The sequence below is a fragment of the Elephas maximus genome, chromosome 5 (genome assembly GCF_024166365.1).
Source record: "Elephas maximus indicus isolate mEleMax1 chromosome 5, mEleMax1 primary haplotype, whole genome shotgun sequence".
Lineage (NCBI taxonomy): Eukaryota > Metazoa > Chordata > Mammalia > Proboscidea > Elephantidae > Elephas > Elephas maximus.
In genome coordinates this window covers 4,120,825-4,133,647 of record NC_064823.1, presented here as the reverse complement: position 1 = coordinate 4,133,647, position 12,823 = coordinate 4,120,825, and the positions used below count along the sequence as shown (strand labels likewise).

Here is a 12,823-nt window from a genome sequence, read left to right as displayed (position 1 = left end):
CACATCAAATGCATGTGAAAGCTGGTCAGTGAATGAGGAAGACCGAAGAGGAACTGACGCCTTTGAATTATGGTGCTGGTGAAGAATACTGAATATACCACGTACTGCCAGAAGAACGAACACATCTGTCTTGGAAGAAGTACAGCCAGAATGCTCTTTGGAGGCATGAATGGCAAGACTTCATCTCATGTACTTTAGACATGTTATTAAGAGGGACCAGTCCTTGGAGAGAAACATCATGCTTGGTAAATCAGAAGGTCAGTGAAAAAGAGGAAGACCCTCAATGAGATGGACTGACACAACGGCTGCAATGGTGGGCTCAAGCATAACAATTGTGAGGATGGCACACAACCGGGCCGTGTTTCGTTCTGTTGTATGCAGGGTCACTACAAGTCAGAACCAACTCGATGGCACCTAACAACAACACATGATTTAAAATACAAATGCATAAAAAATAAATTATACATTTATTTTATTGGACACACTATGTATAAAGATCTAAGTTGTGACGACAACAACAACAAAAGGAGGGGAGACAAGGAGATATAGGAACAGAATTTTATTGTTATTGAAGTTATGATGGAATCCATTTAAAATAGTATATTACAAATTTAGGATGTTAAATGCAATCTCCATGGTAACTACAAATATCTAAAATACATACACAAAAGGAAATGAGAAGGGAATCGAAATGGTCTACTACAAAAAGTCAGTTAAACACAAAACGTTTAAATATTGGATGAAATAAGAGACAAAAATATACTTAATGCTATTGAACTGTACACTCAAAAATAGAGGGAGAGAAAGGAGTATTCACTAACTATATAATAGACAAGAATTATCTTAGGTGAAGGGAAGGACAACACACAATACAGGGGAAGTCAGCACAAATGGACTAAACCAAAAGCTAAGGAACTTCCTGGACACAAGCAAACACTTCGAGGGACTGAGTGGCAGGGGCAGAGATCTGGAGACCACGGTTTCAGGGGACATCTAGGTAAACTGCCATAACAAAGTTTATTAAGAAAACGTTCTGCATCCCACTTTGGTGAATGGCGTCTGGGGTCTTAAAAGCTAGCAAGTGGTCATCTAAGATGCATCAACTGGTCCCAACCCATGTGGAGCAAAGGAGAATGAAGAACACCAAGGACACAAGGAAAATATGAGCCCAAGGGATAGAAAGGGCCACATAAACCAGAGATTCCATCAGCCTGAGACCAGAACTAGACTGTGCCCAGCTACCACCAATGACTGCCCTGACAGGGAACGCAACAGAGAATCCCTTTAGGAGCAGGAGAACATGGGGATGCAAACCTCAAATTCTGTAAAAAGACCAGACTTAATGCTCTGCTGAGACTGGAGGGACCCCAGAAGGCATGGTCCCCAGACTCTCTGTTAGCCCAAAACTAAAACCATTCCCGAAGCCAAGTTTTCAGACAAAGATTAGACTGGACTATAAGACACTAAATGATACTTGTGAAGAGTGTGCTTCTTAGCTCAAGTAGATACATGAGACTAAAGGGACCACTCCTGTCCGGAGGCGAGATGAGAAGGCCGAAAGGGACAGGAGCTGACTGAATGGACACAGGAAATACAGGGGGGAAAGGGGCGTGCTGTCACGTTATAGCGAGACCAGCTAGGGTCACATATCAATGTGTGTACAAATTTTTGTATGAGAAACTAACTTGAACTGTAAACTTTTACTTAAAGCACAATAAAAATAAAAAAACAAAATGTTTAAACGGTAAATTTTATGTTATATATATTTTACAACAATTTTTATAAGATTACCAATAGTAGGCTACCTATTCATGTAATGAAGTAAGGGGTCTGAGAAAATATACATGTAACTGCTTATTTGAACAAAAAGAAATACAGTAAAAATAACCCAGAAACTAATGAGAATTGTTATCTACAGGATATAGTGGGAACAGAGGGGAAAGGAGTAAATTAGAAAGGTAGAAACGATGAGGTTAGAGTAACAATTCTCTGAGAATGCCTTCTCGTATTGCTGACTTTTAGAACCACGTTACCATTTCACACTCTCAAAAAAATAAATAATAAAACCAGATGTGAGGGAAACCCTTAGTATTGCTAACAGGAACAAATGAATCTGTTTTACAAATGAATAATAGAACCACACTAAAGGGAATAGAGAAAAACAATTTAACCTAAATAACTTTGGAAAAAAGTATTTTGACTATATATTCTAAAGATGAAGACAAAAATACCAAAAACTAAACCAGTCACCATGGAGTCAATTCCCACTCATGGCTACCCTACGTGTTTCAAAGTAGAACTGCACTCCGTAGGACTGTCAGGGGCTGTAATCTTACCAAAGTAATCATCAGGACTTTCTTCCACAGTACTGCTGGGTAGACTCGAACTACCAACCTTTCAGTTAGTAAATAACCATACACAAATATTGTGCTCTAAGTAGTTTGTATTTCACAGCGATATGAATTAGCAATGAGGGTAGTGGTGGTTCAGTGCTAGAATTCTCATCCAGGAGGCCCAGGTTTGATTCCCAAGCCAATGTATCTCAAGCACAGCCAGCCACCAACCGTTTGTCAATGGAGGCTTGCATATTGCTCTGATGATGACTCAACAGAGCTTCCAGGCTATGATGGACTAGGAGGAAACGCCTGGTGGATCTGCTTCCAAAAATCAGCCAACGGAAGTCCTATGGATCCAGTAGTCTCATCCGAAATCCATCTTGGGGATGATGCAGGACTAACCGGCATTTCGTTCACTTGTGCATAGGGCTGTCATCAGTCAGGGGGCAACTCTTGACAGCTAACAACAACGTGAATTAGCAATTCAATTCTGAAACTATTTTTATCCTAGGATTAAGCAAATATACTGTAGAACAAGACAGCTAGACTTTTCACTGTCAGACTGAAGCGTTATAAATAAGGAAAGGATGAAGGCTAGAATGAACCTTGCAGCAATGGACTGGACTTGATGGTGTCAGTATGAACTCACTGTTTCTGCTATACATACAGATAGACGGACATAGATGTGTATATTTCCTAGTTAATCCCACAGAGGGCCTAGAAGCAACGACAACCAGGAGCAATGAGGGCAGCTGCCCAGTTCTCCGTTTCTATATCCCTTCTTCAACAAAAGAAACTATGATTCCTTGAATAAATGGCTAATTCTAGGGTTGAGGCAGGAAATATCTTAGGAGATGAACCTGGAATATTACTTTCCAGATAGTAGAGAAGTCTCAAAAACTGATGGAGATATGCCAAAAGGAAAGAGAAGCTAATTTGAAGGGCTCCCAATAACCAAAGTCAAGGACAATTTGACTAACGAAACTAACAATAGTAATGGACTGTAACTCATAGAATGAAATAAAAATCCATGGGCTCATAATGATATAAATACACAATTTAATAAATTAAAAAGAAAGAAGGTACAGTTCTTCCTAAAAGTGCAATTCAAATTAATTAATGTAAAAAGAATAATGGAATAGAAAAATATCATTTGGCAAACACCACAATAATACTGCAGGAAGGAATCATAAATGGATGAAAGTATGATGGGAAATGGTATTTTCATGGCCTCATAATATCACTCTTCAAGATACCCATTAAATGCAAAGGGAACAATAGTTGACTTTATAGAGGAGAAATCTGGCACACAGATCCTTAATCAAGTGGTACCATCACTAGTAATGGGACAAGTGGACATAATGGGTCTCCTGAAATGGTGTACTAGGAAGAGCACAACAATACTTCTGCGGTTTTCTGGCCAACAATGCATAACCTGAATTTAACCATGAGGAAACATCAGAAAAATTTACGGATAGTCTACAAACCAATGGCCAATACTGTTCAAAAATGTCAAGGTTACAAAAGCCAAAGAAAGGCTGAAAAATTGTCCCAGATTGGAGGAGACTAGGAAAATATGAAAACTAAATACAATGTGGGATCCTGCAAGAGGATCCAGGAGACAACTGGTGACATCTGAATAAAATCTGCACAGAGCGATGATTACACTATGGTACCATCTCTACCAATATATGTTGATTTTAAAATTTTTGGAAATACAAAGGGAAGTAACCAAAATAAAAATAAACTTGATGTGAGAACTTAAAGGATATCAAAGGTTATTACAACCTTCCGTTGGCCTAGGACAGGAACCATTCCCGAAGCCAGCTCTTCAGACAGGGATTGGACTGGACAATGGGCTGGAGAGGGATGCTGGTGAGGAGTGAGCTTCTTGGAACAGGTGGACACTTGAGACTATGTTGGCATCTCCTGCATGGCGGGGGGGAGATGAGAGGGTGGAGGGGGTTAGAAGCTGGAGAAATGGACACGAAAAGATAGAGTGGAGGGAGAGAGCAGGCTGTCTCATTAGGGGGAGAGTAACTGGGAGTGTGTAGCAAGGTGTATACGGGTTTTTGTGTGAGAGACTGACTTGATTTGTAAACTTTAAAAAGCACAATAAAAGCCTTAAAGCACAATAAATTTTTTTTTAAGTTTATTACAAGCCTACAGTATTTTAGGGAGTGATATTTGTGAAAAAATAAACATATAAATAAATGAAATAATCTATAAACAGACGTACACATATGAACATCTGATTGATGACAAAGGCTTTTACTGTAGAGCAATGGAAAAATGAGTTTTTCCATTGTTGAGTCAACTGGATATATATGTGTGGAAAAAAATGAATTTGACTGTACTCTATATTAAAAAAAAAATCATTTCCAGGCAGATAAGAATCTAAATACAAATGGTAAAACACGAATGGCCCCCAGGAGTTAATATAAGAGAACACTTTCAAGACTTTGGGGAGAGAATGATTTCTTAAACACAAACAAAAAGAAGCAACCAAAAGAACAAAATTGATAAAATGGACTGAATTTAAATTAAGAGCTTCTATCATTTTTTTTTTTTATCATTAAGACAATGAAAAGCAAGACATCAAATTGGAAGATATCTACAACGCACATAACTGACAAAGAGCTCATACACAGAATATTAAAAAAAAAACAAAAAACTACAAATCAATAAGCCAAAGACAGACAACGCCTTTCCCCCTCAAAAGGGCAGGAGATTGACCAGGCACTCTGTGAAAGAGATATCCAAAATAACTACTAAAACAGGAAGCATGGGAACCCAAGTGTTACTGAAGAAATGAAAATTAAAACCACAATGGGATACCACTACATGCACTAGAATATCTAAAGTCAAAAAGTTTAATGACAACAAATATTGACACGTATATGGCACAAAATGTGAACCTGTGAACCAGAAATTTCACTCTTATCTGGCACAGGTGCACACACATGTGCACAGAGACCTATACTACAATAGTTGAAGCACATTATTTGTTAGGGCCCCAAGCTGGAAACAACACTGGACAAAGTACAGAATACCTACACGATAAAAAACTACATAACAATGAAAATCATAGTGTATTCATAGAATGAAAAACTACGTAACAAGGAAAAACTACAGCCACACACAACCAAAAATTCTGTAATATTTTGTGAAATAAGCTCAATATTCAAGAATATAGTGTGTTTATATGCATAATTACACGATTCTATTCACTTAAAATTCAAGAACCATCAAAATTAATCGATAGCCTTAGATACTCGATTAGCAGTTACCTTTGGAGAGGAGGGAGGAGCAGTGATTGGGAGGGGACGTGAAGAAAGTTTCTGGGACACTGGTAAGGTTCTATTTCCTGTTGGTGGTAGTTACACAAGTGTATTCACTTTATGATTAATTCACTGAGGTGTACACTATGATTTGTGCATTGTTCTATGTGTGTGTTATCTTTAATAAAATTAAATATTTAATTATAAAATGGAAAAAAAATCTTCCCACCGAGAACACAACAGGCTCAGAGAGTTTCACAGACTGGTTCTAACAAAATTTCAAGGATCATTCCAACTTGAGACAAACTCTTCCAGAGAATAGAAAAAAGGAAATACTACCTAGTTAAGCTAATAAGATCAATACATCCTTGATATCAAAACCACACAAGAACATCCTAAGAACAAAAATTACAGGCCAATTATATGGGATCAAATTGATAACAGCAACTCAAATGATTAGAAAGAAAACTTAGGGGGCAGTGAGTTTATGTTAATGGAGGAGGAACAACTCAGAACACAAGGATGAGGATGGTTGCACAACTCAAAGAATGTAATCAATGTCACTAAATTGTACATGCAGAAACTGATGAATTGGTCTATGTTTTGCTGTGTATATATTTACCATCAACAACAAAATAAATAAAATTTAGAAAAAAAATTATAGGCCAATATTATTCATGAACATAAATGCAAAAATCATCGAAAAAATGCTTAGTAAAACAAGTCCAGTAGTGTACAAAAAAGGCAGTGTATCATGATCAGTTCGGGTTTGCACCAAATACGCAAGGGCAGTTTAGCAGTAGAAAACCTGTATCATTTACCACACTCAGAACAGGAGGCTTAGTGCATCTCAACAGATAGAACAGACACTTGTTAAACTTAAAGAGATTCAGTAAAATATATATATGTCAATTCAAAAACAAATACAACAAAGAACAAGTGACAATGTGTGTGTGTGACTGTGGAAACTAGGTCTTAAAAAAGGCCTGTGGCTTCTGACATGGTCGCTCTCTCTGTCTCTCTCTCTCTCTCTCTTCGCTTGCTTTGGGGGAAGCCAGATGTTGGGCCTACACCTACAGCTGTTAAAGTTTTGGAAGTGGATCCTCCAGCTACCATCAAGTCTTCAGATCACAGCACACCCAGCCTACATTTTAAGAGTGGCCTCATGAGAAAACCGAAACTAGAACCACTCATCTAAGCCATTCCCAAATATCTGATCCTGAGAAACTATATGAGAAAATAAATGTTTGTTGTTTTAAGCTATTAAGTTTGTTACGCAGTAAGAGATAACCGATTCAGATTTTGGTGCTGTAAGTGGGGAAACCTAAAATGTGGGAGTGGCTTGGTATTGGGCGGTAGATGAAGCTAGAAGGGCCTTGAGGTATTTTGAGGACAACAGTACTGAAAGCCTAAAGTGTCTTAAAGGAACTGTAGCAGCATTATGCCCTTTAAGGAGGCTACTGTTCAGGGCTTAAAGGGAAGTGAGAAACGGGTTAGAATTTGGAAGAAGGGGAATTCTCCTTGTGTAGTACCAAGCAAAGTGTTAATGGTGCTGCTTGGTTTCTTTATTGTTTATTAATAAAATGCAAGAAGATAAACTAAAGGAAAGACGGATGTTCAAATATGAAGAAGCTGGAACTTGATGATTCTCAGCCTTTCCACATAGCTAATAATGTTAAAATTAAGTAATGCCTTCTGAAAAGAGATCAAATTCAGGGCATTGCAAGGAAAACATGATCTAATAATGAAGCAAAATGTGACTGTAAAATCCTTTTTGAAAATCTCAAAAAAATGTAACATGGTGCCTCAGAGTATTATTTGGTCAGACAAACCACCAAAAACAAAACCCACTGCCATCAAGTCAATTCTGATTCATAGCAAATCAGAATTTCCAAAGCTGTATATCTTTACAGAAGCAGACTGCCACATCTTTCTCCCTTGAAGCAGAGCAGCTGGTGCATTTGAACCGCCTTTTTGGTTAGCCACAGAGCGCTTTAGCCACTGTGCCACCAAGGCTCCTCGGTCAGACAAAAACCTAACCAAACCCATTGCCATTGAGTTGATTCTGACTCATAGCAACCGTAAAGGACAGAGCAGAAATGCCCCATAGAGATTCAAAGGAACACCTGGTGGATTCAAACTGCTGACCTTTTGGTTAACAGCTGTAGCACTTAGACCACCAGGGCTTCCAGTCAGACAAAAGGCCCTCTAAAAACATTTAGGTTGTAACTCACATTCTTAATCAAATTAATAATGCTTCTAAGAAGCTTAAGGATGTTACCCTTCAGCAGAAAACCAAAGTAGAGGACTTGACAGTAAGGATTTGACAGTAAGGCTTTCAATCTAATGGAAGAGACCTCCATAAGATTCACAGATGACCCACAAAAAAATTTTTAAAAGACCATATCAAAGAAATACTGCCAGCTTGAACAGAGAGAAAACCATATATTCCCCCTTCCCCTCCAAAAATTTATATTTGTAGGAGCAGGCTGAGAAATACACTCAGCCACACACGCAGTATATCTTTCATGAAAAAGAAAAAAGGCTTAGAGGGCAGAATCAAGAGCCTAGAGGACAGGACCAAGAGTATATGGAGAGTAACTCGGGGCAGGAGTAGAACTGAGTCCCAGTCAAGGAACTTCCTGCATTTGTCCAGCTGGATTTCAGAACTGCTGTTGACCAGTGGAGGGCAGTGGTGGTTCAGTAGTGGGATTCTCATCTTCCATGAGGAGGCCCAGGTTCGATACCCCAGCCAGTGCACTTCAAACACAGCCACCACTAACCTGTCAGGGAAGGCTTGCATGTTGCTGTGATGCTGAACAGGTTTAGCAAAGCTTACAAATTCAAGACAAACTAGGAAGAAGACTGCATGATCTACTTCCAAAAACCAGCCAATGAAAACCCTATGGATCAAGCAGTCCAGTCCTGCTGTGTATTGGGTCAACTTGAGTCAGAGGCTGACTTGATGGCAGCTAACAACAACATACACCAATGACTCCTATGTGTGTCCTGTTTTCACCTCCCTTTGAATAAGTGTCTAGATCTGTCGTCTTATGCCATCCCACCACTGGTATGCTGTGCTTGGAGACACAGATAACCTGCCTCTTTAATTCACACATCTACAACTCAGGGCTCCAAACTGGTTATCCCTGGTTCAATCACAGCCAAGAAAGTAACACTAGAACACACCCAAACTTTTAAGATTTGGCTGAACCAGAATCATAACCAGAACGAGAAAAACTACAGGTCAAAGCCCGGCTAGAAACTTAATCTCCCCCTTAGAAACCAAGGGCAGCACACGTGTTGCATAGCAACAAAATCTCCTGCCCACTGGATTTTGCACAAAGTTGGAAATGGTGCTGTCCCACTTAAAGATGGTGGCTGACCATGCCACTTTGAATGTGTGTCACTCCCCTTAGTCCTGGCAATAACCCAATCTCATGCATCAGGCTCCTGGAAGGGCTCACTACACCTCTTCTGAGTCTCCCATTCAGGGCTTCGATCCGTAATTTTTTCCATTCTGGTTATGGTTCGGGATCATCCAAATTATAAAAATTTGGATTTCTTCCAGTGTTGCTTTGCTGGCCACGACTGGACCAGCTGGAGCCAGTCTGAAGCCCCGCTACACATCCAGGGGAACTGGAATCATGGGGCTACCCAAGCAACTACACCTGAGGAATCTCATCAGCACCGAGACCTAATTCAGATCACTGAATTAGACTCTCAACATTCAGCCAATGATTTAATCTTTAATGGAGGGAAACTACTGAGGGCCTCAGAAGAGAGTGAGTATATTCTGCATGGTGAAGTAATGTAGAAAATTTGTGGCCATAGGGTAGACTCTAGCAATTTAAAAAATATGCCCACAAATTATTTGATATTGCCTCCACTCAAGAGGTGGAGCTTAAATCCCGTCCCCTTGTGTATAAGCTAGCTGAGACTCACTTCTAGCGAATAGGAGGGACAGTGTACAACTTCACAGACTAGATTTATTTATTTATTTTTACAGGCTAGGTTTTAAAAAAGCACTATGGCTTCTGTCTTTCTCTCTCTCAGATCACTTGGTTGAGAGAAGCCACCTACCATGTATAAGCAACCCTACACAAGCCCATGTGGAGAGGAAATGAGGTCTCTAGTCAACAGCCCAGAAGTAAATTTGGAAGTGAATCCTCTAGCCTCAAGTTTTTAGATAACCGTAGCCCCAACCTATATCCTGACTGCAACTTCCTAAGAGATCCTAAGCCAGATCCACCCAGCGAAGTCTCTCTAGGATTCCTGAACCTCAAAAACTGTGAAATAATATTTATTGTTTTAAGCTGTTAAGTTTTGATGTAATTTGTTATGCGGCAATAGATAACAAATGCATCCTCTCAGTAGATGCAGTAAATCATCTGATAAAATTCAACATGTTTTAAAAAAAAATTTTTTAATGAAAAAAAATATATCATCAAGACTCAGGGCCAAAATACTTAAAACTTTCCCTCTGCTACTGGGAAAAGAACAAGTATACCTCCGATTGCCACTTACATTCAACACTGCACTGGAATTGTGTAAAAAAGGCATGGAGGAACCATCTGGCCTCCTCTAACCTCACAAAGGGGAGGGAGAATTAAGATCAACAGCCCAACTGCAGGGACCATGGTCTCAGGAAACATCTAGCTCAACTGGCATAACACAGTTTATGAAGAAAGTGTTCCACATTCTACTTTGGTGAGTGGCATCTGGGGTCTTAAAAGCTTGTGAGCAGCCATCCAAGATACTCCACTGGTCTCACCCCTTCAGGAACAAGGGAGAATGAAGAAAATTAAAGATACAAGGGAAAGATTAGTCCAAAGGACTAATGGACCACAACTACCACAGCCTCTACCCGAGTGAGTCCAGTACAACTGAATGGTACCCAGCTATGACCACTTGACTGCTCTGACAGGGATCACAATAGAGGGTCCCAGACAGAGCTGGAGAAAAATGTACAGCAAAATTCTAACTCACAAAAAAAAGAGCAGACTTACTGCCCTGACAGAGACTGGAGAAACCCCGAGAGTACAGCCCCCAGAGTATGGCACTCCTGAGGTTCACCCTTCATCCAAAGATTAGACAGGCCCATAAAACAAAACATACCAGCCCAGTGGCAAGGACTAGAAGGCAGGAGAGAACAGGAAAGCTGGTAATTGGGAACCCAAGGTCAAGAAGGGAGAGTGTTGACATGTCATGGGGTTGTTAACCAATGTCATAAAACAATAGGTGTACTAGTTGTTCAATGAGAAGCTAGTTTGTTCTGTAAACCTTCATCTAAAGTTCAATTTAAAAAAAAAAAAAAAAGATCAACAGCCCAAGGCTGGTTCCTATGAGGCGGAGATCAAACATACCTCTACCCTCCAACCTTTTTGCCAATTCTAACACCATCCATCCCTCTCATGGTACTCTCTCCATTTCTCTGCTGCGTTCAATAATTCGTTGCAATGGCCACACAGAACTCACAGACAATACTCAACGATTATGGGGTTTATTAGTGAAGTAACAGGTTACAATTCAGGATCAGAAACGACTCAGGATACAGTTTTTCAATCCAGACAGCTTCTTCTCAGCCATGCCTGCAGGCTGGCCTCTCCCTGGTCCTCGGGCCAGCCCTCGGCCCCTCGGGTCTCTTGGGCCGGCCCAGCCTCTGCCCTCCTCAGGCAAATGTTACAAAGTTCTTTAGCTCCACTGGTAAGTGCCCAGAGGCACCCCACTCCACCAATAAGCCTCGGCCTTAAAGGCGCTCAGCTCTCTAGCTCTGAAAGTCTACAAACCTAGCTCCACAAAGTGCCTGGAGGCACTCCACTCTGCCAGCAAGACTCCCCCGCCGCGCCCCGCCCCGAAGGCGCTCAGCTTTCTCATTCCATGGGTTGGGAGAACCTCGCTGTGGTATCTCCTGGTTCTGCTGCCTCTGTGGCTGCCATTTCTCTGCTGCTGTTTCTTGCCGTCTCGTGTTACACCTCTGTCTCCTGGGTCTAGGAAGTTCTCAGCAAAGGGATCTCAGGTCCAAACAATGTACTCTACTTCTAGCTCTTCCCTCTTGGTGGTAATGAGGTCCACACTTTCCACCTCTGGGATGGCATATTTTAGGCCTAGTGGGTGGGTAAAACTGACCAATCCACTCGTTAGGGTTCCACACACCTTATTTGCATGGTCCCACCCCAATAAGGTTTCCATGCACCTTATTTGTCCAATCCCCTTGATGGGCCACAGGTACCTTACTTGCACAGCCCCACCCAATCAGTTGGTGGGAGTTACAAGACTATGGTGAGAAAAGCCATATAAAAGCAATCCATTGCACCACAAATTGTAACCAGTAGGGTTAGATAAGGAAAAAAATAAAAGGCGTAAGAATTCGAAAGAAGAAAACGAAACTAATCATCTGGAAATGGTAAGACTGCCTACATAGAAAATCCAAAACAATCTTCAGATATTAAAAATAAGAGGGTTTGCAAGGTGCCTAGATAGAAGGTCAATACATAAAAAAAAACAACAGTTTTTCTATATATCATTAACAAAGAGAAAAACGTAATTTCTGAAAATATAGCCACAAAAACTATAAGATACCAAAGAATAAACCTAAGCAAAGATGTAGGAGACCTATATGGAGAAAAAACATAGAATTTATTGAAAAGATTTAAAGAAGTCTTTATATACAGAGAGATATCATGTTTATGGATAGGAAAGCTCACTATCAAAGATGTCAGTTCTCACCAAATTCATATACAGATTAAATATATTTGCAGTCAAAATCCCAAGAAGGTTTTTTGAAAAAACTTGATAAAAAGTCAAAAACATATGTGAAAGAGTAAAGGGCAAAAGTTAGCTGTCTTAGCTTCTTAGTGTTGCTGTAACAGAAATACCACAGTGAGGGGCTTTAACCAACAGAAATTTATCGTCTCACAGCTTAGAAAGCTAGGAGTCCGAATTCAAGGCACCAGCTCTAGGGGAAGGCTATCATGGAAGATTCCTGACTCTTTTCAGCTTATATTCTTCGGTTCCTTGGCGATCTTCACATGACAATCTTTCACCATCTGTGGTTCCCTGCTTCTATGCCTAATCTGCCCTTCTTTACCTCAAAAGAAATTGGCTTAAGACACACCCTACACAGATATGACCTCATTAACATAACAAAGAAAAACTCTATTCCCAAACGGGATTATATTCTATTACCCAAGACTCTCCTGAAGA

The 12,823-nt window shown here is 40.2% G+C and overlaps 1 protein-coding gene across 5 annotated transcripts in view; it reads right to left on the bottom strand.

Moving 5' to 3' along the window:
• The window catches only part of ELF2 (E74 like ETS transcription factor 2), a 127,794-nt gene that overhangs the window by 97,890 nt on the left and 17,081 nt on the right, over positions 1-12,823 (bottom strand). For 3 of the 5 annotated variants that reach the window (XM_049885268.1, XM_049885263.1, XM_049885265.1), the window contains one exon: positions 4,125-4,265. The exons of the other annotated variants lie outside the window; for them this stretch is intronic. The gene's annotated coding sequence lies outside the window, so the exon portion shown is untranslated. The remainder of the gene's footprint in view (positions 1-4,124; positions 4,266-12,823) is intronic. 5 annotated transcript variants of the gene reach the window in all.